At 41.0% G+C, this 27115-nt stretch overlaps 1 protein-coding gene across 2 annotated transcripts in view; it reads right to left on the bottom strand.

Moving 5' to 3' along the window:
- Nucleotides 1-27115, bottom strand: part of LOC137641375 (DDB1- and CUL4-associated factor 6-like) — an 861079-nt gene that overhangs the window by 88239 nt on the left and 745725 nt on the right. The gene's annotated exons all lie outside the window — the stretch shown is intronic.

Below are 27115 nucleotides of genomic sequence, written 5' to 3'. Positions count from 1 at the left end.
GATCTAAAGAGACAACAAAAGCCTCCAGGGGTGGTAAGGTCTGTATCTGCGAAATAGTCAACGTCCGGAACCTGTTGCACTGAACGAACAGGCTTAGATGGAACAAGACGAGAATAGTTTGAGGTATGCTCGAAACCTTTTCAGCACGCAAATTAGACGACCTTGAAATCTCATAGATCTCATTCAGCGGATAACTCTTCTCTTCAAAAGGTCTTATACATATTGTTACAGATAAGGTGTTGTTTTTGGAAGTATCTCCTGAGGTATAGTGGCTTTTGTTACCATTTCCAACCAAAGCCGTTGGAAATGACGCTCTGTGTCCAAGGACTGAACAACCCACAATCCTTGAGAAAAGCCAGCTGTCCCCCTACCAGGAGACTTTCATTATTTATGTTGAGGACGTGAACCTCTTTCTCCACTGCCATTTCAAACTCCACGACCCCTGGACTTGCCTACTCTATCAAGACGAGCTCAGGAGACGACCCTTACTTATACACAGGGTGGAAGACCGGGGACTGTGACACCACTAGTTATGACACAGCGTACACAATCTGAGGGATAGCGGCGTAGGAAAGAACAAATGACTTCTGATGATGTCAGTTTGAGAGACCTCTTTGGTTGTGGGCCTCTCCCAGGGGTGAACTTCCTCTTCAATGAGATCCCCCACTTCTGGAAATGGTTCTAAGCTCTGTGACAGCCTTATTCATAACTTCCTTCAATTCCTTCTAGGGAAACAGGTCTTTTCCCCAGATGCTAGAGGTGATGAAACGTTTCAGCTCATGGCAGATGGAAGGTGTGTCAAGAACATGCTCTCTACAGGCTCGACGGGCCTAAAAAGCATAAAGATCCTTCATAAAGGTGACGAGATGAGTTTTTGCCAGCAGGGAAAGACTGAGGCATCTGCAAAATTCCCGATCATCTCCATGAATCATTACAGAGACATCGACACTGCCAACAATTGCCTGGCATACGACTCAACCTTAAGGAGGTGTTCAGGAATCCTGGGCAGCTTCTCATGAAATTGGCGGCCGACCGCATCCTTATCCAGTTTACTCTCAGCAAAAATAAACTGGACATTGGTCCAGTGGACAGCATCGTGTGGTAAGACAGGTGAGACTAGTGTGTACTCTTCCGAAGCTGGGAGAGGCTACCCTCACTGATGGCTTCCTCCACTGCAGCGTAGCTCTTCGGGGCAAAGGGGAAGACCACATTGTTCGGAGCCACGAAGGAGGCCGACCTCTTATCGTAGGCAACAATCTGTATATTGATACAACCTACCGTCATCATTGACGCGTGCGATAAGGTAGCTAGGAGTGCAAGACCTTATGCTTAGTCGACTCCTCTTACTACTTCAAGGCCTGGATCTCTTCACATGAGGCCTTGAACATTATCACCTGGTATTACTAATTTCCCTCCATGAAGGCTTTGATGTTAGCCATAAGTACCAGATCCATTATAGTACCCTTAGTACTCGGGAACTGAGGGGCTCCATGAGCCCAGCAGAAGATGTTGGGAGGAAAAAACGGCAGGAACAGCCCCCGTCATGGAAGAAGTAATCGTCACCGTAGACCGGGAGGCCGTTGTCATAGTGGGGTCGAAAGTGGTAGACACCACTGAATCCTTGACGAGATCAGACTTACCTCATCCTCTTACCCAAGTACGGGGGGCCCGCAGGAAGAACATGCAGTCGTCATCGAAGGTATCCTTCGAGACCCATCTGGAGTAAAGTAGATCCTTACAAACACTGCAATACTGATGGTCTCAGTACGATACTAGACCTTTCATCCTCCGACACTTCGCATGTGTGCGGCAAGTATCGGGACCACAAGAATGTCTCACAGTCCTGACACAAATGTGCACTCCACAGTGCTTAAATGAGTACTACATCCTCCAACAGTCAACAAACACTGAAAGAAATGGATTATTAACATTCCATGTTAACAACTGAGGTAATAGTAATCCCCAAATTGTGTGGAAATGCAATTGGTGAGAAAGGAGGAGAGAGAGTACGAAATGTCCATTCCCCTATTGAAGAAGTTGAGATTGGAAAAAAATAGCCTCCTAAAAGTCTGTTGCTATAGGCCCAAAAGGGGGGGGGGGGTGTTCAAGGAAAGAACCGTTGCTCCTATATCTCCGCAGAGAAATGGCCAATTAGAATGTAACGGTAAGGGTAAACTTAATAGTCTAAGCAATCGACGCTTCAATTAATGAGCAAGAGTCTATAGCATCCCGAGGGCTGTAACAACAAGTTGATAACCTCAATAGAAAAGACCCGGGAGTGGGAACTAGCCTATATAGTTATCACCAATCTATCCAATCCATACCCTCGGAGGGAAATAGACAAATTGGTAGAAAACCAATAACCATATGTAGTGGTTATTTCAATGCAAGGGCCTAGAAAACCCTTCGTAAAAGCAGTTCCCAGGCCCAATATACATAAAGAAGCCTGAAAAGTTGAAGGAGTAAGGCTTTCATGTTAATATGTGGTTGAATTTACTTACAGTCAGTAGAGAATCCATCTTAGTTAAGGTAAGATGGTTTCAGATAAAAGGACACATAGCTGGCATTGCCAGAAGTACCGGCAACGCCAGGGGGGGTACGGCATTGCTACCAACGTCTTATGTGCCCTAGGGCACTGGTACAAATATCCACTTCCATAGACTAGAAATAACCCCGCCACCAGTAATGCCAATGCCGTCAGGGGCAATAGTGCCCAAGGGCGGCGGAGATAACGGTCAAGGGTTTCCGCAGAAAACATCTTGCCAAAAGTGAAGGCAGTATCGCCAGTGGCGGCACTGCCGTAAGCAGCGACATATCGCCAGTATGGGTACTACAGAAGAGAACAGTGTCGAAAGTTGGCGACAGTCGTTAAGTACTGGCACTGCCAAAGGCATGTACGCCAGATGTACCAGTGTTTCCGGAAGTACCGGCAGCGCTAGGGGGTAACAGCATTGCTGCCAGCATCCTATGTGGCTTAAGCGCCGGCACAGTAAACCACTCCCACAGACTAGTACTAGCCCTGCCTCCAATAACAGCAACACCGCAAGGGCAAAGGTGCCTAGGGCGGCAGAGACAAATGGCAAGGGTTCCTGCAAAAAACACCGAGCCATAGCTGGAGGCAGCGCCGCCAGTGGCGGCACTGCTGCAAGCAGCAACGCATCGCCAGTACAGGTACTATAGGATAGTGTGCCAAAAGGTGGCGGCAAAGCCCGTAGGTACCAGCACTGCCATCGGTCTGATAACCTACACCTCAGGGAGAAGCATGCCGATGGCCATGAAGGGTCAGATCCCAGAAGGAAACAACCACCACGATCAACAAATGCAAATACACAGCAGCATAATGATAAAATTCATGCAATGTCCGTCCCGGAAAGGTTTGCCACACCATCAGAAACAGTGGCTGCAGTCTGATCGAGAAATCTCATGTTGAGATCACCCTTCGCAAAGGGGAGGTCCAATGGACTGTGCAGTTCTAGCACGGGAGAAAAAAAGCGAATGTAGAATGGTGGACCAAAGATCGGCGATGATGGCTAGGCAGAACAGGTAAGTTGGTGCACAGACAAGGAGAGATCACCCTTCGCAAAGGGCAGCTCCAAAAAGATTACACAGTTCTAGCATGAGAGATCATGAACGAGTGAAGCATGGCGGCCCAAACGGATTCGCCGATGAGGGCTAGGCTAATCGCCAACAAGGACTAGGCTAAGCCTAATAGGGCAATGCCGCAGGTCAATCAAGAAATCCCAGAGGCTAGTAGGGAACGGCAGTACAGGTAAGTCGGCGCACCGACAACGGGAGCTCCAATGGACTGCACAATCCTAGCATGGGAGATCATGAACGAATGCAGCATGGCGGACCACCGAATTCGCCAATGAGGGCTAGGCTAAGCCTAATAGGTAAAAAAAACCGGAAGATCGAAGGCAGCAGACAGGGGCTCAGTAAAGTAGTATAACCGAGAAAAAAACCCTTTAAGGGTAAAACGGCCACTGCCAACGAGACCAGAAAGAAAGACCTGATCGCCAACGGCGAACCAGTCTCCGACAAAACTACCACTCTCTAAGAAAGACTAGCCGGGACCGACATGCATAAAACTAAAACTTAAACTACATAAAAGCATAGTAAAAGTAAACACAAAACAGAGCCCAAGGCATCGTAATACCAAAATAAAGCTAGCTAATGTGATACTACTGAAATAAAACTAAGTGAACACGAAATAAAAAGGGCGGTCACATAATCAATAAGGCACCCAATGGCTAGCTGAACTCGGAGCGCCCGACTCCCTCATTGCCATAAAAAAGTTGATAAACCACTCCCCCAGGGGATCTAAAGCAGTTACAGCTAAATCAAACTGCAAAAGAGAAGGGTACTCAACTTCGACGACGAAAGGGAAGCCATCATAAGAAGAAATACTCCAAAAAGCAGAGAAAAGGCACTCTTGACAAAAACACAAAAGTGTACGTAAGCTGCAAAAATTGGAATAAGTTTATCAGAGACGAGCAGTACAATGAAGGGAGAGGATATGTAACAGTACCTCACCTATCCTCCTCCTTAGATTCCTAGACTGAGTTAAGTCTGTTTGGGGCGCAGATATCTATGGTTATCTACGGATACGTCCCTCATTATACATATCTTATGATAGTCGTTCCGGGGGTTAGAACCCCGTGATACCTGACGGTAATTCTCTTGTAATATCACTCACAGAAATATTATACAGTAGGAAGCTCCCCGAAGGAACTTCCATCAGGACGACATGGCTCGAGCCCAAAAAACGGATTTTGAGCAAAGCGAAAAATCTATTTTTGGGTGAGGTAGCCATTTCGTCCTGATGGAAGTTCCTTCATAGTAGCTTCCTAGGTTATATTTAACTACAGTGATATATCCCAGAGAATTTTACTAAAGGTATCCAGAATTCTAACTCCTGGCGTGAATATCCCTTGCTTTTGTCTTTAGGGATATTGCATAAGATCAGAGGACGTATTCTTGACACGCCACATAGCTATCTACACCCCTAATAGCGTTTATGCTTCGAGAGAGGAAAGTGGCAAGAATTGTAGGAGGGCCGTTATTAAGGCAACGCTCCTACTCGTACTGTTGTTGAGCGCCAGCACGACGCCGTGTCCTGGCGCCATCTAGTCATTCTTTCTCTCGTAGCATACCTAACTCGGTGTTATTCCTTGTGCCTCTCGCTATTTTGGAGCTTATTTCTGCAATGATGCCTTCCCCAGCCTCATCTGCCTCTGGAAAGTTGAGTTTTATCTTTAACTTGTATAAATGTAAGCTCTTGCCAGTTTTGATCTTCGATTAAGATCGTAATTAACGTAACAAGAGCTGCTGCCTAGCCGGATGGCGTCTTGGACGCGGTCGTTCTGTTTGCATGTGCATTAAGTTAGTCAGAACGACATTCCCGGCATATATCGCTATAATAAATTTAACTATTTAGCAATTTAGCTAGGAAATATATTATGCCGATAGTTTCGTGGATTTGGCAATTTATTTACCGAGCCCCACTAGTGCTAGACTAGGCTTCCTAGCCTAGGCACCTACATTAACTTTCATGCATGATATAGTTTTCCTGGTGTGATATTTTATTGAAGCTTTAGGCAATATTTTATACATATAAGATATTACTGAATAAATTTTCCTCTTCCAAGATAGTATACGAGAGAGTTTCGGTGATCGATTCTCACTGCGCCTAGTCTACAAGCCTAGGGGCTTTAGTATACTTTCATACATGTCCCCGATTGCCCTTGTATCGTCTTTTAAATGGAGACTGACCCCTCCTATTCCTTTTAAGTCGATACTAATCTCCTTGAGAGATTTAAGAACAATCCCTTTTCCCTCTGAGTTAGCCTAGGCTAACCCTAGTCAGCTTTACCTCAAAGGCAAAGGGAGGAACACTAAAATAAAGAAAATAGAGAAATTAAAAGCATAAACGTAATAAAAAACATTTGTTGCATAAATTAATGACAAAAATGCAAATATCCTATCATTAAGTTTCTTTGTTACTTATAACGAGTCACCAGAAGTTTTGTAGAATCTTGTTAAAGAACATACAAGAAATACCCATAACTCAACACAGAAGTAATATATAAGAAAATATTGTCATGAGTATATGAGGGTTTCAACTATTAGGCTACTTCTTTATATAAAAAAAGAAACCTAACTATCTTAAACTGAGGAAACAAGAGGGTACTTACAAGTTAATAATTTTGCATATGAAATAAATTCATTACTGATGAAGATAAAAATAATTCAAGCATCAACAATGGCAATTTCCGAAGTCAAAAATTCCTCTTAGTAGATATCAAATAAGAAGGAAAAGATTTACAATTCATCAACAATGGGTAAGCTAAAAAATGTAAGGAGAATTTGAGATGGCAACCAATATGAATATAAATGACTACTGCACGTTGCAGCAAATGACAAATAAAAATACAATGTACTTCAAAAAGAAGAAGGCATAAAAAAGCTGAACCACTAACCTATTTCCTGCCAATTGTACTCTGATAATTATTACCAATTAGTACTAATAAACAAAGCCATGCCTAACCTTGCAGGGTAATGAAGAAAAAAAATATCACAGAAACAAAGCACAGAAAAAAAGCAAATCTATTCACTACACACTAAATTTGATTAAAAAAAAGACTTACTACATGTTAATATTTAAATATACTCAATTTCGATCTGAGCTGCATTTTCCATAAGGCTCAGTAGGCTGAAGCCTTGGAGCCCAGCAAGAGCAGGGGCCTATGAAACTTTTTTTCTTTTAGTGTTAAATGTGAAAACTATGGATTATTTAATTCAGTATAATATCATAGTAATAAATTGTACGAAGAGAGGATGTAATATGGCAGGGGGTGGGGCATTGGAGGATGTCCAGTTGCCCAAAGAATCTCGAAGCCATGGAGTCCTATCATCGATAAATACAGCATTGATTCCGATATTCAGTATCCATGCAAACTCAGAATTTGAATTTTAAATTGACTCATTTATGTAATCAAGTTCTCTATATGAGGTATAACAGGAGATTTGATGTAAGAAAAATAACAAATTTGTAAGTAATTTTTATTTTTCCTAGTATACAAACCTGGAGCTATTTATAGGGGTATACTTTCGGCGTAACTGCAAGATGAGCCATGATAATTTTAGCGAGGGATAACTACCCCATCCGCTAGATAGCGGGGGGGGGGGGGGGGGGGTAGGGGGGTAGACTGGCTACCCTGCTCACTCACACATCTCGGCCAATTAACCACTTTGCTTTATGGCAGGACTTCTCGGGCGACAGGGTGGCGGGCCAATTTGTATAAATAGCTCCAGGTTCGTATACTAGCAAACATACAAATTGCTTACAAATTTGTTATTTGTTCCGGCGTAGATACAAACCCTCCGCTATTTATAGGGGTGACTTACTCTTTGGAGGGAGGAAGTCCTCACCAACTGGCCTTGGTCATGACACGGGGTCCTCTCTATTTCGATCTGTGATCGATAGTAGACGGGACCCTACCCTCGCTAAAATCAAGTGCAAATATGAGGTAATGCACTGATAGCAGCCTGTAGAAGCTTGTGTGTGAGTGGAACTAACAGTGGGGCTTGTCTTTAACATAGGAACTCGAGTAAAAAACCTACTGTTATTAAGACTTACCTAATACCCTACCTCAAAAAGGTATTGGGGATGTAATAAAGTATTATTCTATATTTAGGAGGCACAAGGGAAATGAGTCTTACCTGCAGCGAGGTGAGGTCAGCTATGCTGAGGCTTGCGGAGCTGTTTTCCCCAGAGGGGAGAAGGTGAAAGGAAGAAAGGAGCCAGTCATTCTTACTCATTCACCCCAGACTAATCCGGGTAACCTCAGCCCTCAACCCTCTGCTACTTGTCCATCCAGGAGCCTGTGGTGTTTAGACCATTTGTTGTGCGACCACCACAGGACTGATGGAAAAGGTCTCCATGTTCCTGTGGGTCTTTGCAGGTAGTGAGCCGAGAAGGTCGAATGATGCTTCCACATGCCCACTTAAAGTATCTGAGCCACAGAGAAGTTTCTTGAACGCCAGGGACGTAGCAACACCACTGACGTTACGAGCTCTGAGTCTTAGGATGGAGGAAGGTCTAGATTGGGAGCAACCTCAATAGCCTTCTGATCCCAGAGGGGAAGAAAATCCTTGTGATCCTCCTCTTGACCTTCCCCGTGCTGGTCAACAGTGCCGACACACGAGGGCGAGCTGGTGTCGTTCTTTTAAGGTAACACCACAGACTCCTCACTGGGTAAAAACCCCAGTTGATGGGTCTTCGGTTACTGAAAGAAGACTCTTTATCTGAAATGGGCTGCACTTAGGGTACAGCACACTTGCATTTTGAGTCTCAGGGACGCCACTGAGGATTACTTCTCCCCGTCTCCTAGAGTAAGAGACATCAGAAGATGGATCATACTACACACTAACTCTCTTGGTCAAAGCTCAAGTGCTCAAGTGAGTAGAAAGGGCCGTCTTCCATGTAAGGAAGTGATCTGCTGCCGGACATGAAGATTCATAGAGAGGGGCCTGCATTCCCAGGAGGAGGTTGAGATCCGAAGGGAGACAAGTTATCTCAAACTTGTATAAGTAAAGGCCTCGATGGGAGAGAATCCCCTTCCACGACATCAGTCACAAAGGACCCAACACTTCGCCTGGAAGACTGACGCTGAAAAGTGTCTAAGGTGCCTAGACATCTTTTCCGCAACTCGTTGCGAGAGGCCTCTCTGAGAGAGGTGGTGTAGGACCATCCCAGGCGTGAAGTTGAAGCAAAGCTACGGCTTACGAAAGTTAATATGTGGCTGCTTGGAAGATCGTGTCGTGGAGGAAGATCCCTCGGAACTCCGTCGGGAGCTGCAGAAGGCCCGAGAACCATTCTGCGGGATGCCATAGCGAAGTTATTGGAGTCATTGATAAGATCTTGCTTATCCTGACTTGGTTGAGGACTTTCTCACCAGACCGAATGGGGGAAAAATAAGCACACCTCTAAGCCGCCCCACCGATCTTGGAATACATCTTGTTCGAGGGCCTGGTGTTCCGGGACTGGGGAACGGTCGAGCAGGAGCCTGAAGTTCAGGGCCGTTGCAAGCATAACCACAGTTGGGGACCTCACAAAGTTAAGACTTTGTTGGATAAAAAATGATTCAAAGACACTAGGAGCCCACTATCTGAGTACTCCTGTTCAGATTATCTGCAAGAACATTCCTGTACCGGGAATGACGCGAGCGGATGGGGCCAATTAGTTGTCTTCTGTCCATCTGAGGCATCGTACTGCTAGATGGTTCTCTAAGAGAGGTGAATGCTCGTATCTTTCTGAATCAGGCCAACGGACGAGGATGGAATGGTGCGGTTTATGCACCACCCCTCTCTTTTGACGCATTAAAGAGAGCATCAGATCCAGAGGGGAGACGAGAAGATAGGCCTTTTTGCAGAAGCTCTCGTCTGCAACCCACCATCCGCTGTTTGTCCAGCGGTGGGGGGGGGGGATTGCATAGCAATAAACACATTTCAGGGTGATGTCGACACGTGTAACTATTTGCACATTCTTGCAATGAAGGGGAACAGCCTGTCCTCCCTCCAACTGCCACCAATCTAGTGTCGTTGGCCAAATAAGAATGATACCAAATGGTAAACCAGTTAATCAGTACAGCTTATGTTATAAGGGCGAATCTCCATAGAGACTGCTTTCCGGACAGGAGACTGTACGGTAATTACTGAACACATCCAACCAACCCAAAGAGGAGATTGAGATGTATCTTCAATCTATTATTGGATGGGTAATAAGCATAAGTCTACTATGGAGTAGTAACACCAAACTGTGAGCATGACAAGCATACATGCATAGCTCGACTTAAAAGTCGTGTCCGGAACTCAGTTGGAGAACGTTGAAATCGTTCATAACGGAGATTTCTCCTCCTTAGGACGAAAACGTTTGTACTTCTCTGTCTCTGATCGGTAAACTAGCATTAATATTGAATGTTCCCTACTAGGGAACAGATATGCTTATGAGAAGTTTCCAGCCAAAGCCCTTGTAGGAGACTAAGACTTCCGATCGGGAGAAAGGGAAAAATGCCCATAAGAAGGCAGAACGTAAATGCTATATGTCTGGTTACAGGAAAGTAGCCAAGTAATGTACTGAATAACCTGTTTTCAGTAAGGGATATAACTATACAACTTGATAGAACGAAGTTCTAATTGCAAGATGTATACAGTATAGCCTTTACAGTATTGGCAGAAAAATCGCTTGCACGCATATGTACTTGACCGTCTGCGCTAATGCATGTGTAATCTCTGCCTTCAGGAAACATTTGCAATGAATCTGGTTGTGGGAATAATGTATGTGCGACGAATCACATCATTATTGCCCAAGGAATTTTTGATCGTTGACTAGCTGTAATAATTTTTTGAATGAGAGCGCACATGTTCTCAAACAAAATATACAGTTATAAAAGCTGTCATTTCTCCTTTGGTTTGCCCCTCCTCTTTATGGGAGGAGCTAGCCAGCGTTCATGCACAGACAAGGATGTCTGGTTCCTTGTGGGCGGGGTTTGAAACATTCGTAAACGTAATGAAAAGGTGCCCACGATGTTGCTCTTGTTCTAAAACGTAAGCTAACACTGCCCCTTCGGGACTAATTGTTTGAGACAATATCCCTTTAAGGATAGAATATTAAGTCTCAGAAGTATATCGTGTAAAACGGTAAGTCGTTGTACCCGAGGTACAATGACTGGAGCGGCTGTCTCAATCAAACGGCAGAACCAGAGTCTATGACAATAAACTCGTGGTTTTGTCTTGAATAGAGTGCATGCTTTGGGATGGCTTACGGCCTTTATGAAGTTTTAACAACACCCGCTGGAGTTCTGTAAAACTTCTCAGGAACGAATCTCCCAAAAAGGGTGAAGTCTCGTATGTGGGGGTTTGCTTCAAGAAGAGCAGACATAATTGCCATCGACCACTTACCTGAAGGAGTTGCCATCGAACGCTTCTCGCTAGCGAGAAAACAACCGTCTAATTCAGGCAAGGCCTGCCAGGGGAAATGAACTGGAATGTAAAGAATTTTTCATTCCCGCTAATTCCCGTCTGCTAACCCAACAACTCAAAGTGGGAGGGTGGAGGGAAGATGACGGTGGTTCGTTCAAAACTAAAGGATCGGTGCTGGCGAAACCAGCTTAGCTGACATAGTAATCAGCTGGGAATGTAGAGTGATGCATTAAGTCACGCTTTTGGAAGACACATCCCGTAGGGAGGGGGGAGGTTGACCATAGAGTTTTCAGAAAAAACTCTGGATCGCGGGAACCGAGAAATTCGGCGCGACAAGAACCGAGAAATTCGGCGCGACTAGAACCTAGGGGTTCAGAATCATTTGTGAATTTCTTTCTACGACCCTATGGGATATTGTGTCGAGAACCCGCGATAACTCTGTTGCTGATTCTCGATGGAATCTTCAGGAATCGTGTTACGTGAACCTACCAGGGTTCACAAAATCAGAACCCAAAGGAACTGTGCCATAGTTACCTGTAGGGAGACGGAAACCCCTAGGGAGCAGGCATCCCTCAGGGTTTTTGCGCGCCCGCGAACACTTGCGCGACGAGTCAGAAGACTCTCTGTCATAAGAGTGAAACTCTTGATGATTATGGTCACGCGCGTAGTGCTAATTGCGTGAGAGCGGACCCTTTGCGCGACGAGAGTCACGCATGTAAAGTTGGTCACGCACAGAGATGGTCACGCACGCTCGCAAACCCAGATGGTTACAGTGAACCCTCGCTACTTCGCGGTTCGACCATCGCGGATTCACCACTTCGCGGATTATTTCATAACCCATATATATACAGTAACATATATATATATATATATATATATATATATATATATATATATATATATATATATATATATATATATATATATATATATATATATATATATATATATATATATATATATATATATATATATATATATATATATATATATATATATATATATATATATATATATATATATATATATATATATATATATATGTATGCATGTATTTATGTATATATGTATGTATGTATATATGTAGGTATGTATATGTGTATACATATATATATATATATATATATATATATATATATATATATATATATATATATATATATATATATTATGTGACGAACCACTGTGCAAACAATTACCCCTTTACAATGAGCGGTAGTTCTCTTCACACAATAAAATAGAAGTCATATGGGTAGACTTCCAAATTCACTTGTTTCTTATTACAAGTGTATAAGATTGTTGGTTATGATCAAATGTATCTTCTTAAAGCTGGTTGCAGACAATCGAAGCACCAATAGCAGGATAATTGGAGGACAGGAACAATAAACTATGTTATAAACAAAACTTTAATCTTACGTTAAACAAAATAATGAAAAAACACTTCAAAACAACAATAATAAGCAATGCAAAGTGAATGGGTGAGTAAGGTAGATGAATTTCGTGGTGAGAACAATGTATTCTAACAAAACAATAAATTTGGGGTTACCTTATAACATGTAAGGTAAGAAAACAGGGATGATTTACAGCAGGAAGGTGAGTGTAAACAAAAGATAGTGAGAAGAATGGAATGAAGATGGCGCTGAAATAAGGTGATGTATTTACAAAGAAAATGGAAAAATAAACTTTAGACAAATCAGATATGTTAGCATATGTACAACATATGGGGATATCACAGTCCCCCCTTGTTTTTGTTTTTTTCCATTTCCCGAGGATCAACCGAGGTTATCCTTGATAATGAGTCTGCCACAATGTTTTCTCGTCCTGATATGGCGATTACTTGGATATTATGTGCAGATAGTATGTATGACCATCTTAAAAGTTTAGGGTTGAGAGTAGTGGACCTATGGAGATGCGACAGGGGAGAGTGGTCGCTGTAGACGTAGATCGTGTCTTGTCCATCAACATAAATCTCGTATCTCTGGATGGTAGCTACGATGGCGAATAGTTTTTTCTCCACAGTGGGCCAATTTAGTTGGGAACCCATAAATCGTCCACTGGAATAAGAGACTGGTAACAGGTCAGCTAGTGGGGGCAGGTTTCCTGTTATGGCTGTTATTGGAGCAGGATGCTGTAATAAAATGCCCCCATATCCAAGATCACTAGCGTCTGTTTGGAGATAGAATGGTTTGGTGAGGTTAGGTGCCATTAATATAGGAGGAGATGACAAGTAAGTTTTTAGCTGGTTAAATATTTGATCATGTTGTTGGCTCCAAGAAAAATTTACTTTTGAAGAAGTTAAAGCAAATAGTGGTCCTGTGAATGGTGAGAAATTTGGACTGAACTTAGAGTAATATCCTACCATACCTAGAAATCTTTTTAATTCCTGTTTGGTAGTTGGAACAGGATAAGAAGTTATGGCGCTAATATTTGCATCATGGGGTAATACTTTACCACTGCCAACTCGATGACCAAGGTAAGATACCTGACCTTTGCAGAAATTACTTTTTGCCAAGTTGATCGTTAATCCATGTTGTTTCAACCTTGAGAAAACTTCTTTTATCTTTTGAATATGGTTTACCCATGTGTCAGAGGCAATAATGATGTCATCTAAATATACAAATACTTTTTCCAAGTCTTGGTTAATGATATCTTATATTCTTGGTAGAGGATACGAATCTTTAATTGTTAAATTATTAATTTTCCTGTAATCGGTACAAAGACGAAATTTACCATTTTTCTTTCCTACTAGGAGACATGGGGAAGCCCATGGTGACGCACTGGGTTCTGCCAATCCTTCTCTTATCAAGTAGTTCACTTCTTCTTTCATGATACCCAATTTCTTCTGTGATGTTCGATAGAAAGCTTGTTTAATGGGTGCAGCACCTGGTTGTAGTTTGATGTCATGATCTAGCATGGTGCATCTGCCTGGTTTATCTGAAGTTATACTAGGAAATTCATGGAATAAAGCTACTAAAGATTTACATTTTGATGCATATAAGGGTTGTAGATAGTCTGATAAGTTTTCCAAGATCTTTTGAGTTTTGAGAATCCTGCCAAGATGCAGTTAATGGATCATCTGTAAATTGATCCATAGGACAATCTATGTATGGTATGGCACTAGTAATCATTACCGTTTTACTTTCAGCTGTTGAGGGAGACAAATAGGCCTTTAAGAGGTTTATGTGGACTAATTGAGTAGACTTACGCTTATCTGGAGTGGCGATTATATAGTTGGTTGGCGAGATACGTTGAGTGATGGTATAAGGTCCCTGGTATTTCTCTCGTAGGGGAGAGCCTGCAATCGGATGGTATAGCAGCACTGCATCTCCTACTTTGAAACTTCTGGTTTTAGCCTTTTTATCATAGTTAATCTTCATCTTCTCTTGAGCTGTTATCAAGTTAGTTTTGGCAATGGAGTGAAGATCTGAAAGTTTCCTGTTGAGTTCTGAAATATATTGGGAAAGAGGTACCTCATTATCTCCCAACTTCAGGATGCGTTCTTTGACTGAACTGAGGATAGTTCGTGGTCGTCGACCGAAGAGTAGTTCAAAAGGTGACATAGCAGTAGACTGATTTCGAACTCCTCGTATGATGTACATGATCAGTTCCAAATCGCAATCCCACTCGTTACCTGAACTATGGATGTATTTCCGGAGAAGAATTTTAATGGTCTGGTGAGTGCGTTCTAATGCTCCATTGGTCTGTGGATGGTAAGCTGAGGATGAGACTTGGGTTATATGGTAATCTTTCATAGCTGTTTTAAAAGCATGACTCATGAAATTGGTTCCTTGGTCACATTGTAGTTCAGTTGGAAATCCTACAACAGTAAATATGGACACTAGTGACTTTAGGATGTTCTTGGCTGAAATGTTTCTTAAAGGTACTGCAAATGGATAACGGGTAGTTGGGCATAAGGCCGTAAGCAAGTATTCATGTCCCCTTTTTGTCTTAGGCAAAGAGCCTACACAATCTACTATGATCTTACTGACAGGTTCTTTAGGCACAAGTATAGGTTTTAATGGTGCAACTGGAACTTTCACATTAGGACTACTTACTTTTTGACATGTTGTACATGTTTTTACGTACTCTTTAATGTCATTCTTCATGTTTGGCCAATAAAAGTCTTGACTGATGCGTTCATATGTTTTAGTGATACCAAGATGAGAGTCAGCAGAGTGAGACAATTCTAGGATCAGAGGTCTTATATCCTTAGGAACAACTACCTGGAATAGATACTTCCAGGTTTCTAGATGACTGTTCTTGCTGGACCTGAATTTTCTCATTAGTACATTATTATTAATATAAAAATAAGAACACTTGTTGGTATCCTTTGGTTTCACTTGGTTGAAACATTGCTGTAGAGTGACATCTTTCCTTTGTTGATAGCTAAAGGAATCAGGCTGGATCTTATATGTACTCATCAACTCGTTGAAATCCATAGGTTCAGAGACTGGCAACGGGTTTGATGATGATTCAGTAGGGGTGTCCTTTTTACTGCTTCGTGTCACTGCTAAGCATTCCTCCTGTACAACATCACCTGGAGATACTGCTATTAAGTTTGTTAAGACAACAGAGTTAGCTATGTCATTACCCAGGATTACATCTACATTCTTGCATGGTAACAGTTCTGGATTTACAGCTACTTCAGTAGTTCCAAAGAAATAAGGACAATGAAGGTTTACATTAATGAGAGGCAACATAGACTTACTGGTCAAGTCATTAACTGCAACATACCTGTGAGTTTCACCTTTAGGTCGTATTACTTTAGGAGAGACGATCGTTTGAGAGGATCCAGTGTCTCTGAGTATGGTTACAGGTTTACCATTTATTCTGCCTGAGCAAGTGAAGGGTGCAAACGCTTGGGACTCGTGTGATGCACAATGGAAGGTCTTTTTCTTCTCCACCTTAGGTTTTGGTTCCTGTTTGGGCAGATTCATTTGCTTAGGAGAGAATTGAGGGGGATTAGGTTTTCTCTTTAAGTATGAAGCTGCACAATGTGGATCAGGATATTCTGAAATATGATGTCCTTCTTGTTTGCAGTATGCACAAGTTTCCTTAGGTCTAGTTTCTCTATATGGGGTTTTACCTACTTTATGAATAAGAGCGTAGTCATCTGCCTTTAAAGCTGCTTTCTTAGGGTCAGATTCATTCTGCTCTCTTAGATACACATTAATGCCACCTGGTATTTTCCTTAAGAACTCCTCCATTATTATTAAATCTTTCAACTGCTCAAAAGTTTTGACATCTACTTTGTCTACCCACTTCTGAAACTGTTTAATCTTTCCATTCATAAATTCTAAAAAGGTCTGCTGAACTTGCTTCTGACTATTACGAAATATTTGCCTATAACCTTCCGCAGTAATAGAATAAGCATCAAGGATTGCCTGTTTAATTATGAAATAATCATGTTCCTCTAACATAGTGGCACATACAGATAATGCTTTACCTTTAAATGAGTTCCGGATGATCAAATACCATTTGTTCTGAGGCCAATTGAGATTCTTGGCTGTGTCTTTGAACACAGAAAAGTAGTTATCAGGTTCCCGTTCTTCAAATGTGGGAAGCAATTTCTGCACCTTGCCCACATCAAAGGGTTCGGGAATTAGCTTACCTTCTTCCTTTTCTTTCAGTCTTATAAATGCCAGATCCCGTTCTGTTAATGTGGCCGCTTCTCTCTCAATCTGCAGCCTAACACGGAGAGCTTTGTTTTTCTGTTCACTTTCTTTTTCTTGTTGCTCCAAAGCAGTTGCAGCAGCTTCCACAGCAGTTTCCACCTTGATACGTTCTAGGGAAGCAGCGGCAGCAGCCGTGCGCTCAGCAGCAGCGGCTTTCCTCTCTTCTAACTCAGCGGCGGCAATTGCGGCTCGTTCAGCAGCAGCGGCTCTTTCTCGTTCTGTGGCAACCTTCTCTCGTTCTACCAGAGTTGCGGCAGTTGCGGCTCTTTCAGCAGCAGCGGCTTTCCTTTCTTCTACCTCAGCGGCGGCAGTTGCGGCTCGTTCAGCAGCAGCGGCTTTCCTTTCTTCTACCTCAGCGGCGGCAGTTGCGGCTCGCATCTTCATCTTTTCCAACTCCAGCTGCAGACTTAGTTTATTTAAGTCACCATTTGGATTAGTAACTGTTAGAGCTCGAACGTCAGCCAATTCTTCTTCTGGAACAATATCTTCATCTACAAGGAAGTTCAAAATATGACTGAGAATTACACATTTTACGGCAGTTGCGGGAACCTGTACATCATAATGGCGAGCTAGATTCTTTAGGTCAGTTTTTGTGGCAACTGTGAGAGATTCCACATGATCCCGTGGTGATACAATAAATTGTTGCAAGTTGAAAGGCATTTTGAATGTCGCCCGTGGCGCAAGATAAGTACAAACTAAAATAAATATCCAAACTTTATAAGAATAAGTATAAGATCATACGATCGCAAAATAACAATCTTTCGATCACAGAAATACAAAATAGCGATCACAAAATTACAAGATCGAGAGATCACAAAATTACAAAATTATATGATTAAATCACATTACACAAAAATAGCTTAAATACAAAATTGAGTCTCGCGAAACTTACGATAATACTATAAAACTTTTATTCACAGTTAACGACTGAACAATTTTTTTTTATGATCGAGATCTTGAGCACGCGGCTAACTACTTCATAATTACTCAAACAACACGCTTAACATCACAAACTTTTACAACAATTTTACCGAATCGGTAAACAAGGCTTTAAAACGCAAAGGTATTTTTTACTTTAAACATACCTAACTAGCACGTTCTAGTTTACATTTCCTTTTAATTTAAATCAGCTTAATTCGATAACTTTTCAATGTTACATTTTAATTTATATAAATACTATATTATTCTCGTTATGTTAAAGTATCTAGTTAATAGTCAACACCTAGTTTAAAGTAATTGATTATCAGAATAATGCGCAAACTGGACAAAATACGTAGTATGCGCTTTATAGATATAACAGGAGTAATTTAACACAAGTATTTAAATATTCATTTACCGACACGTAAATGTTATTTGTACACCAAAATAGTACTTTTAACACCAAACAATATATAAGTTAATTTCCTGACTAGAGATAACGATTAGAATTACGAAAATCTCCGAAAATGGAAATTGGCTAATTTCACTTCAGAAATTTATATACCAAAATATAATCACTTTACAATGAAATAGAGATGGAGGAAATTTCACTTATAATGAAACTTAATTTAATAAATCACATGTAATGAAATTTGACTTATTTCCTAAATATCACTTTTGAATGGCGATTTTAAGAAATGGCAAAATCTTAGGGCTTCAGATTTTTTTTTTTTATGAGAAATCTCTGGGATACGAGATTTGAGTAGGCGAAACTTTAAAAGCTACCTACTGGGGGCATCTTCAATTAATATGGGTGGTTTAGAAGCTGGACAATCAGCATACCTAAGTCTTAACTATATTAAGCGTGACTTGATCCTCTTACAACCAAATGACTACCCAGACATATATTATACATAAATGTCTAATGAGAGGGAGACGAGACATCTACCTTACCTTGGAATTATTACTGTCGTCCTTTATCCTTGGTACGCCACAACACAACACTCGATACTGTTCATAATCACTGGAACTGTTCTTTCACGATTCAATCACTTGATATAAATTTGATGAATCATATCACACATCAGATCCCGGACAGGCCCCCAACTATTATGTGACGAACCACTGTGCAAACTATTACCCCTTTACAATGGGCGGTAATTCTCTTCACACAATAAAATAGAAGTCATATGGATAGACTTCCAAATTCACTTGTTTCTTATTACGAGTGTATAAGATTGTTGATTATGATCAAATGTATCTTCTTAAAGCTGGTTGCAGACAATCGAAGCACCAATAACAGGATAATTGGAGGACAGGAACAATAAACTATGTTATAAACAAAACTTTAATCTTACGTTAAACAAAATAATGAAAAAGCACTTCAAAACAACAATAATAAGCAATGCAAAGTGAATGGGTGAGTAAGGTAGATGAATCTCGTGGTGAGAACAATGTATTCTAACAAAACAATAAATTTGGGGTTACCTTATAACATGTAAGGTAAGAAAACAGGGATGATTTACAGCAGGAAGGTCAGTGTAAACAAAAGATAATGAGAAGAATGGAATGAAGATGGCGCTGAAATAAGGTGATGTATTTACAAAGAAAATGGAAAAATAAACTTTAGACAAATCAGATATGTTAGCATATGTACAACATATGGAGATCACAATAAATAAATAAATATATATATATATATATATATATATATATATATATATATATATATATATATATATATATATATATATATATATACACACACACACACATATATATATATATATATATATATATATATATATATATATATATATATATACATATATATATATATATATATATATATATATATATATATATATATATATATATATATATATATATATATATACATATATATATATATATATCTAAAGTAGGAAGATGGGATGTAGTTCTAAGGGAATAGTATGGGAAATATGTCTGGGTAATAAGCAAAGCTCTACCTCCAGTTTGTTTCTTCATTATGATCAGAGATAAATGTAAACAAAACATTGGTTGCCATTTTTTAACGTGCTTTTTAGCGTGTTTAGGAAACACATGATATAAAATTGCCTTTAATATTTGTGCCTGTTTTAGTTTAGGGTACTGTAGTACATGCATTAAGTGTTCTGTACATTAAAGGGTAGTTTATTAACAGTACTACGTACAAGGGAAGGTTTTAAAAGTCTGAATATACATGTTGAATAAATAGGTAAATATGGTGTCACTACTTCGCGGATTTTCACCTATCGCGGCCACGTCTGGAACCTATCTACCGCGATAAACGAGGGTTCACTGAAAGTGGTCACGCGCGCGCACCGAGATGGTTACGCGCACGCACCAAGATGGTTGCGTGCGCGAACACTTCGCACGACGAAGGGTCAGCGTGACTAAAGGCACGTGAGGCCAAAGACCTAACGTAGCCTGTGTTGCGAGACCACGAACGGTCAGCGCAATAAGAAACCGAAGTTTCCCTATCATGAAACACAGAAGTGTCAGAGTGACTAAAGTTACGAGAGCCCAAGGGTTCAGCGTAACTAGAGTTCCGTGACCCCGAAGGGTCAGCATAACGAGAAACCGAAGTTCCTCTGTCACGAGACCCCGAAGGGTCGTGACTGATGGCACGAGGTCCCAAAAGCTCTATGTTACCATCGTTACGAGAACCCGAAGGTTCAGCATAATTGAAAACCAAAGGTTTCGAGACGCGTAAGCCCGAAAGATCAGCGCGACAGATCCCCGAAGGACTCCTACTGTCATGAGAACCAGCAGGATCAACATGACAAGAGCTCGAAGGCTCACGATCACGCCAGCCCAAAGGGCGATCGTCACGAGACCCCGAAGGGTCAATGTGAGGTGAACCAGAAGGCTCAAAAAGATAACTCCTCCGCAGTGGAGGTTTGTTCTCCCGAAGGAGAACATCGCTTAAGATAAGGCTCTCACTCCGCCCCTGGAGGAGAACCATAAGCGTAAGGGGGGACCACCGATGCCCAGAGGCAGTCTTCTCTCGAGAACGAGAGACTCGTTACCCCGAAAGGGATACCTGCTTCGGAGATGGCTCTGCCACCACCCCTGGTGGATCAGCAAACTCCTATAAGTTTTCTCTCGCAAACAGGAGGAAAGTTCTCCCGAAGGAGATTGCCTAAGACAAGCTTTCTCCAAGCTCTATGGGAAGAAAGCGTAGGCATAGTAATCTTTCTAACGTACGGGAGAGAAGTCCTCCCGAAGGAGGACATCGCCTAAGACACGCTTTCTCCCAGCTCAATGAGAAAAAAGCATAGGTGTAATAATCTCTCTCTCGTGAACGAGATTGAAGTCCTCCCGAAGGATGACTTCTCTCTCGCGAAGAGGACATCACCTAAGGCAAACTTTCTCCCAGCTCTATGGGAAAAAAGCATAGGCTTAATAATCTCTCTCTCGTGAACGAAAGAGATGTCCTCCCGAAGGAGGACATCACCTAAGACAAGCTTTCTCCCAGCTCAATGGGAAAAAAGCATAAGCATAACAATCTCTATCGCGAACGAGAGAGAGAGAAGTTCCCCTCGAAGGAAGAAGAAGCCTTAGACTTGCTTTTCCCCAGTTCAAAGGGAAGAAGCAGAGTCTTCGGCGACAAGATAGCAGAAGCAAAACGTCGAGCTGTCCGCAATTCTTCCCGAAAGGGGGAAGGTTGCTGAATGGCTGAAGTTGAGAAGCTCTCCCTCGGAAGGGGGGGGGGGGGCAACCCAACTCCAGGGAAGGTTCTCCAACCCCTGGAGGTGGACCTCCTGGCAGCAAACTATGCTTCCCATCAACAAGCCTTGTTCAAGTTGAAAGTTGACAACGAGTACTACCTCGTAATGTGGGCAGCTCACGAGCTACCACATGAAGCGCAGGATAAGGAACAGAGCGGCCGAAGCCATTGGCCTTGTGTTCTACGTCGCTGCTATCTGTAGAAAAGAAAATAAAAGTTGTGATTAATTACAATTCATGCTCCGCTGCACAACATTAACTATTCGGGGAATAAGTCACCTTCCTTGTAAGATAATTCCTCGAAAGGGAGCTGAACTGTTATAAACTTCAACTCAAGTAATGAAACAAACATATGGGAGTGCTGAGGACCTACCGACCACCAAGGCAGGGGAAGGCGGCAAGGTAGGGGAGTAGTATTCAAAACAATGACAACTCCCTTACGGTGGAGACCGCCAAATACGTTGTCAACAGTAATTAAAGTTACAAGTATCTAACAACATGAAAGTATATTTCCATTTATACATATATACATGCATATATATGTATAAGATAAATGAAAACACACACAAGAGAAAAAAAATGACAGAAAAACAATCAAGGCAAGTATTTGCGGGAGAGAACGGCAGCATGTCCGTTCTCTACCGAGCTAAAAAGTAGTGGTTACTCAGCCGAGAGGTTTGAGTGAGCGGGGTAGCCAGTCTACCCCACCCCCCACCCACTAACTAGAGGATGGGGTGGTTATCCCTCACTAAAATTATCATGGCTCGTCTTTCAGCTACGCCGAAAGTATACCCCTATAAATAGCGGAAGGTTTGTATTTACGCCGGAACAAACCTATTTTTGGGAGGTGCTGTGCAGTTGACAAGAAATTTCCTGTGAAAGACTAGAACAGGGAATCCAATATGACAAGCAAATATCAAATAAATATTGTGCTCCCTGTTCTAGGGCCAGCATATCAACGTGCAAGCATGGACTTAGTAAGTATAGAAATCCTACGGATTCTGGCTGTATTGAATCCGTCACAGCACCTCTTAAGCTGGAACACTTTGGACACATAATGACACATCATCGAAAACCAACACTGGTATTGGAGCAGCAATCCCTTGATTGCCAGTAAGGACTCAACTATCATATGTCTCCTCTCCCTACACGATGCTAGGGAGAAGGGGGAATCTTGGAGACCACACAGCACCTCCATAAATAATAAGTTTTTCCTATGTCAAAACTCACTTATTTGGGTTAATGTGCTGTGTGGTCTCCAAGAACTATATATAAAAAAAAAATTTGCATACCTTTAATGGTCACTCATCTCCAACCAAACAAACAATTAGCTCAGGCATACCTGGTGAGCATAAAAGTACACGTTGAAACTCATCTTATAGCAGAAGATCCACAGGGGCGTAGGGGAGCCCAAGGATCTACTGTATATGCTTGTCATGGTCAGTCTGTTGAGGGGCCAAGAAGAGGAGTTTCCTCTTTGGTCGGGTTATAGCTTGGATTTGTCTCAGGTAGTGTCTTATAGCTACCCTATTAGAGGAGCAGGTAACTTCAAAACATATTTGCACAATGATCCTTCTTGACGTTCTATCTCATTAGCAACCTTCAGTAACACAAAATTTTGCCCTTTTCAAAGATGACAGGCATGTTTTCAAAATTGCCTTTTGCGGCTATCTGAATATTGTCCTTTCATTGGTTAATCACATTCAAATTCACAAGTCACTCCCTGCTATGTTAAAATATTGAAAGCAAGACTTTACATATTTAGATAATTTGCTGCCGAGAAATATCCAATATGGCTATCACTAAATCAAAAATGTCTGCCAAAATGCTTAAAATTGGCACTAAATTTCATATACAATGTAAAAAGTCAGACAATACACTGATTTGAGGTAACTTCAGCTTGATCACTTTAATTTAGCAAGGTTGGAAATCTATCAAACTCCAGTTAATCAATTTTCCTCTTCTTTAAAAAAATAATAATTAGCCCAATAAAACAGAACTGTACATTACCAGGACACACTGGTTGACACTACAGCTGTGAGACTCAGCATGGGGTTCAATGCTAGCTAAAGGTAGATATATGTCATTAGTTTCTCAAATGCAGTTTAGCTAGTCCCAGTTCAAAGTTAAACAGCCACACCTAGGTGTACAGATTACATATCTGAAAAGTTTATATACTGTATGTTGTGTAAGTGGTAAGAAGATAACACCTTGGCCTTTAGAACAAAACCAATGGCAACACAATCTTGAAATTCAACGTCTTTCCTGAAGGGAGATAGTAAGACTAACTGGGAGCTTTATTGCTTGTTCCAAGAGGCCACACATAAAAGTTTACTGGATATATCTAGTGATGCTATGTTACCCTTGCTGTAAACATGCCTTAACTTTATAAGTTAAATGCAATACCTATACTATTTCATCTCAAAATGTTTAATGAATGTGATGGAATTCTGCACACCTTTGAAAATAGCAAAGCTACATGGAATAAATCATGTATGCTGATGTTAAAAATCCCAAAACTAGAAAGGAAAGTCATTGTGAGACAAAGGATGATGATGATGGCCCATCAGCAAAATTCCCATTTAAGAATTTAAAGCTGAGAAAGAAGAAATCTGCTATATTTGTGACAAACCAGCACCAATTAAAGATTTATGATTGGCCATGAGATTGCCTTTACACAAATAGCTGTAATGATGTGCCATCGACCTACTATTATAGATGAGAAACTTTTGGCTAAGCTTAGTGCTGGAGATATTGTTTTCGAGGACCATATATTATTATTATTATTATTATTATCATTATTATTATTATTATTATTACTTGCTAAGCTACAAATCTAGTTGGAAAAGCAGGATGATATAAGCCTAGGAGCTCCAACAGGAAAAATAGCCCAGTGAGGATAGGAAACAAGGAAACAAAATTTTTGAGAGTAACAACATTAAAATAAATATCTCCTATATAAACTATACAAAATTTAACAAAACAACAGGAAGAGTAACAAAACAGAACCGATGCCCGAGTGTACCCTCAAGCAAGAAAACTCTAACCCAAGACAGTGGAAGACCATGGTACAGAGGCTATGGCACTACCCAAGCCTAGATAACTATGGTTTGATTTTGGTGTGTCCTTCTATTAGAAAAGCTGCTGACCATAGCTAAAGAGTCTATTCTACCCTTAACAAAAGGAGAGTGGCAACTGAACAATTAGTCTACGGGCCAACCAAGGGAAAGGCCCGTGCCAACAACAAGTGTTGGCTTTAATACCCCAACAACAACAATGAACAATTACAGTGCAGTAGTTACCCCCTTGGGTGAAGAAGAATTGTTTGGCAGTCCCAGTGTTGTCAGGTGTATGAGGACAGAGGAGAATAAGTAAAGAATAGGCCAGACTATTCGTTGTGTGTGTGTTTGTGTGTGTAGGCAAAGGGAAAATCAACCGTAACCAGAGAGAAGGATCCAATGTAGTACTGTCTGGCAAGTCAAAAGACCCCATACCTCTCTAGCGGTAGTATCTCAACGGGTGGCTGGTGCCCTGGTCAACCTACTACCTACCAGAGAAGAAATCTGACAAGTGTGTACAACAATAAAAGAGCCTGATAAAATTCACAGAAAACTGGATTGATTGATTGATTGATTGATTTGAGGTTTTCTGGCATCCTGACATCTAAGGTCATTGACGCCGATGGAGATGATTATGTGCTGTACAGACAAGAGGCATGTGCCCATGCTTTTGCTGAACATAAGAGACAAGCAATTGATTACAGATGGGTGCTGGTATTTCATAAAGGTAGAACTTTACGATTTGTACAAACAAAGACTGGAACAGCTAAATGTTGATTTTTATTTGTACACCTAACACAGTTGTAAAGAACTGATACTTGCCTCTATCCCAGAACTGGAGGCCTTCAAAAAGGGAAGATATTTGGCTTGCTTGAAAGGGGAAAGCAAGAGAAGCCATAACCACAGCTTATGACTACAATGATGTCCTAATTGTGGCAAAAGAAGCCAAGATATTGAAGACGCAGGTGCTTGAACATGAGAAAGAATTTGATGGAACCTTAGCAGCAGACACCATCAAGTTTGTTGGTATTTCTTAAGTGTGCTGCAAAACATTGGTTATATATAACCCTAGCTTAAATATGGAACATTATTTACCGATCTAGCTATAGCACAACTTTTGCACTGTCGGAAGACTCCAGCATCAACATATTCCAGACATTCCAAGTCAAGAGGACCTCCATTTCCAATACACTTTAGTCACCTTATCTTTGCAAAAAGCCAGGAAGTCTCAATTAATTGATACATTCCATCAACATGGAATCCACATCAGCTACAATAGGATTCTGGAATTGACTAGAGGGTTGGGAAAAGCAGTTGTAGGAGGAAGTAATAGTTTTCCCTACTACACTTAGAAAAGGGGTCTTTGTCAACTTGTGTTCTTGACAATCTGGACAATAATCTAAATTCCACAACAGCAAAAGCATTCTTCAATTGGGCAGGCATATCTTTGTTCCAGAATTCGGGCAATGATGAAAAGGGCGAGGACAGAAACTAGCTGCAAATAAAAAAATATTGGAACAAAGTAAAAAACCTTCTCTTCCTGAATAATACATGAATGTACCCCCTGCTTTTATACATGAAAATCTCCTTCCTTCATCCAGCAGAAGTGCAGGACACAAACAAGGTTGTGTTTTTAAGCCTATTTCTATTGATTATGAATGGCTTTGAGAAAGTCAGTCTGTCAGACAGGAGTGAAAATGCTGTGTCCATTTCTTTGCAGCACATCATACTTCTCGGAAGTGACAGGCCCCCTTTGAAATAAGATTGTTATCAATGTTGCCTCTTTTCCAAGAGGCAGCTCCTTCAGTTGCCATGCTGAAATATGCCATAGATATTGCAAGACTAGCCACACAGTTTCTAAATTCTGGCCAAACTCCAGACCTTGAGGTTGATCAGTCAAGCAAATACAATGGGAAATGCCATTGCAATGTGTTCATATGGTTATCATATTTAGAAGGCTATATTTAAAAATGGCAGAAGTTAAATTATGGGTGATCTCTTGAAAGACAGAGGTTGGAATGGTGCTCATGCAGAAGCAGAAGTAGATACTCCTAAAAGAACAGATTTGCCTATCTCTGCTTCACATGTGAAAAAGACATGTCTAGCCCACCAGGTGACAGCTTGCAGTTTTTATCAGCTGTGCATAGCTGCCTATTTGACATATATCCAGGAAGCAAAAGACGAAAATGAGCTACGTTGTGAAACTGGATCAGAAATCGAGAGTCAGAGTGTCTACAATTCTACTTTCGGAATCAGGTTATACCAGGTGCCTAATTTCAAATTGTATAAAAAAAAAGGTGCTGCAGGAACTCATTCATTTCTTCTTTGGCTTGGACTGTGTACATTATGCCAGGTGGCTTTCAATTTATTTGAGAGACAGAGGCTCACAAAAATGACACCAAAATTTAATGACATGCCAAAGCTTTCACAAAAGAAGCTTAAGGCATTAAAAGCTTTTATAAGCTTTGCTATTGGTGTTAGTATACAGTAGTAGAAGGAAGGTAAGCACGTAAATTTTCAATTCTTACAGGGTAATGTCCACATATCGAGCTTCCAAAGACTAAATATATATGATCATCAGGGGAGGTTCATTGAAATAGTATCAGATTATCAAAAAAAAAATATTTCAACATGAAAAGGTAAACAAGAACTGTGCCATGCATATATAAAATTTTAGAAAAAGTTAAAGTGAGTAAAATAATATGCAATTATGTAAAATATGATTTA

This window comes from Palaemon carinicauda, chromosome 5, assembly GCF_036898095.1.
Source record: "Palaemon carinicauda isolate YSFRI2023 chromosome 5, ASM3689809v2, whole genome shotgun sequence".
Classification (NCBI taxonomy): Eukaryota; Metazoa; Arthropoda; class Malacostraca; order Decapoda; family Palaemonidae; genus Palaemon; species Palaemon carinicauda.
The sequence above is the reverse complement of the archived record's forward strand: the minus strand, read 5'-3'. Positions and strand labels throughout refer to the sequence as shown.